This window comes from Rhea americana, unplaced genomic scaffold (assembly GCF_003343005.1).
Source record: "Rhea americana isolate MKP2758 unplaced genomic scaffold, rheAme1 scaffold_143, whole genome shotgun sequence".
NCBI lineage: Eukaryota > Metazoa > Chordata > Aves > Rheiformes > Rheidae > Rhea > Rhea americana.
Window position 1 is genome coordinate 971,440 of NW_028185517.1, and position 3,737 is coordinate 975,176.

Consider the following 3,737-nt stretch of genomic DNA (forward strand, 5'->3'; position numbering starts at 1 on the left):
ACCCGCGCCGCTCCTGCGGCCCGGCAGCGCCCCGGAGAGCACTCCTCCGGGCGGCGGTTACGCGTTCCTCCTGGCTCTGCGAGGGCTCTGCCATCGCCCCTGGGCTCGAGTTTGTAACTGCAGCATTGCCGAAGGGTTCACCAAGGTACCAAAGAAAACTCGCTGCAAAGCAACAAAACCTCCTCGGCACACCGTTCCTAGGGCAGCGCAGCATTCCGGCCTGATCCGAAGCTACTTAAGGAAATGAGAGTCTGTCCCCAAATTCWGCTGAGCTTTGAAACCTGAACACGCTTGAAATTCGAGGAGAAAGGCTGTGCGTTATGTCAGAGTTTYAGAATGACAGAAATTTTCTTAGCTTCTTACAAGGAGAAGAATTCCCTCTGGAGAGAAGCACAGCCAGCAATCTCCACACCCAAAGTGGGAATTGCGTCATTTGGGGTAGTTTCTGTTGAAAAACGTGCTCATTTAATGTAAATTTTTTTCACTAAAATTATGATGCATTCTGAATTAACTGTCAAAGGAAGGGCACTATTTTTGTTAGTACTCGTTTCCTCACAGTATTCTTACACGAGTAAGGGAGACCGCACAAAAGGGCTGTTGGTATCGTAAGAAACAGAACCCTGAACTTTTCCAGGCAGATTTATAGAGCACATATCTAYTTTTCTTCAGTAAGACAACGGGGACCTGAATGCACTTTCTGCAAAGGAATGTGCTAGGATTTGTGCACATCTAAAAAGGCAGCACCGGAGTCATAAACCCAGAAAACCAACATTCTTCCCAGGCGCCAGTAATCCTAATTCAGCCAGGAATTGCTATTTCTACGGTCACATGCGTTTCAGAGCGACGGCGGAAAGGATCCTGAAGCAAAGCCATTCCCTTAGCTCCTCGCTGTCAGCGGGGAGACGGCGTTACTCCGCACGCTCCACCCTACTCGGGCGCGTTTCGTAGGGCGCGCGGGGCAAACCGCCCAAGGTCGCGCCCGAAAGGCCCGGCGGAGCCCGGCCGGCGGGCTGCTCGGCGCCGCGGGCCGCGGCTCGCCGCCCCGCTCCCGCTCCCGCTCCCGCTCGGCTTGGGGAGAGGTCCCGGCCGAGCGGTTCGCTTAGTCCCGCGGTGACCGACAGCGCGCAGCCCGTTCCTGGCATCGCTGCCCTCGCCAGCAGGCGGACGGGAAATGCCGCGCTCCGAGGCCATTCCCACCGGGAATTCCCGGGGGATTCCCACGCCCTCTGCCAGCCCAGAGCCCCCCGCGGGGGCTCTGCGGGCCCACGGGTTTGGCCGGCAGCAGGGTCAGCCTGGTCGGGGCACGAGCAGCATGCCCAGCACCACAGGATGCCCAGCAGAGCAGACTGCGGGATGCCCGGCACCATGGGATGTCCGGCACTGCAGGATGTCCAGCACTGCGGGACGCCCAGCACTGCAGGATGCCCGGCACTGCAGGATGCCCAGCAGAGCAGGATGCCCGGCACCGTGGGATGTCCAGCACTGCGGGATGTCCAGCACTGCGGGATGCCCGGCACTGCGGGGTGCCCGGCACCGTGGGATGCCCAGCACTGCGGGATGTCCAGCACTGCAGGATGCCCGGCACTGCAGGATGCCCAGCAGAGCAGGGTGTCCAGCACCGTGGGATGTCCAGCACTGCGGGACGCCTGGCACTGCAGGATGCCCGGCACTGCAGGATGCCCAGCAGAGCAGGGTGTCCGGCACCGTGGGATGTCCAGCACTGCGGGACGCCCGGCACTGCGGGACACCCAGCACTGCGGGATGTCCAGCACTGCGGGATGCCCGGCACTGCAGGATGCCCGACACTGCAGGACGCCCAGCACTGCAGGGTGCCCGGCACTGCAGGGTGCCCGGCACTGCAGGGTGCCCATCAGAGCAGGGTGCCTGGCACTGCGGTCTTTAGCTGTGAGGTCCGGGGAGCGGAGGGACAGCCAGGGCAGGGGGAGCAGCGAGTCCCGGGCGCGAGGGGCAGCCCGCACGGGGTCCGGACGGGAGAGCACACGGCAGGACCGGCGCTGCGCGGGCAGCGAGCGAGGGCCGACGGCGGCAGGGCACGACTCGCCGGGGCCAGCGAGAAGCAGAGCGCCGGGCGGGCGGCAGCGGGGCCTAGCCGTGGGCCGCGGCGCGTCCTCCGAGGAAACCTCCCCGGCCAGGCGCGAGGCGCGCGGCTTTCGGAGGGGGGGTCGAGCGCCTTTGCTCTAGCGGGGGATTCTTCGAGCCTTGGCGACCGATTCTTTCATCCCCGCTTCAGAGTTGTTAAAGAAAAAGGACAAAAGGCAAAACGTGTTGGAAGTCGAGATGATCATTTTGAATTTCAGATGTTTGTCTACAGAAAACTAATGCTCAATTTATGATTATTAGACGACTGAAGCCTGCAGCACACAGATTTAATATATATACTGTATTCTGTTAAAGGGTCTTTTAATAGGGAGATTTTGAAATTAGCCAGGCGCTTGAAGGTTATTTAAGGATTTCAACTTTTGCGATTCCACATTAAAGGAAGTTATTTTTACACATATGCAAAAGAACTGACCAAAAATAGGGCCACGCTGTGCTCGGCGCAGGGCAGGGGACGGTCCCCGTGCCGACGAGGCTGCTGCGGCGCGGCTACGCGGCGGGGCAGGGCCGCACGTCTGCACCCAGCGGCACGGCCGCCGCAAGGGCCCGCTGGAGGCTCCGGGGCCAGCGGCGACGCGCCCCGGTGTTTCGGCAGGCCGCAGGCTCCCCCCTCGCGGGGCACGGGGCTGCCGGAGCCGACGGGCTCCGAAAGCCGTGCCACGCCGGGGATGCCGAGGGCATCTCAAAGGCTCTGTGCACCAGGCGCGCGCCTGCCGGTGCAGACACACGCCGGTTTCCTTTCAGCGCGCTAAAAGGAAGCAGTGGAGGGAGATTTTGCGTCTCCATCTGCATGATGTCACATGCCTGGCGCTGTCACGTCGCGGGAATATAACGCGATTCTATTCATCCTTAACAAGGAACAGCAGAGCAGTGGGGTGGGGGAGACTGCGTTTCCCTTACGAAATGCAGGCCGGGAATCTCCACTGCTGCAGGAAGCGCTGAGCCCCAGAGCACACCGGGGCGAATGCAGAAGTCCTGGTATAGCTCACGTACCCCATGGGTCTAGCACATTTTGCATGGGTTAACATGGCTTGGGTAGGAGAACTATTCTTTCAGGAAGAGAAAAAAGGAGGGCATTGCAAAACGCCAGAAGATTCTGCCACCTCTCCCGACCAGATAAACCCAGGGAGTTTGCAGAGCACCGGAAAAGTATCGTAACCTTTCCCAGCGGCCGCATGCCGAGGGCGGGAGATGCGAGGTGGGAGAGCCGCCGGAGGCTGACGGGACGAGTGGCTTCAGCTCCTCTGGCTTTTGCCCTCCTCTTGCTTTCATCTTTTGGCTCGTTTTGGGAGCTGTGCGAGCGCCAAAGCCCGGGTAGCTTGCCAAATCCTTGATTTACTGCTCCCCCTCCCCCCTGCACTGTTTTCGCCCGACCCTGGCTCCTTCGCAGCGCCTCTTTCCCGGAGGCGCCCGAGGCGCGTCTGCAGCGCCCCGAGCGCCCGTCACCGTCGCTCGCTCCCGCCGCGGCTTTGCGCACGGGGAAGAGGAGCGGGGGGCGGGGGCGCGAGGAACTTCCCAGCGCGGGGAAGGGAAAAGCAGAAGCTCCGCGGGGGAGGGCGAGAGGCAGCGGAGCGCGCGGCGCGCAGCGCCTCCGCCGGCCGCCAGGCGCGGCTCGCCGG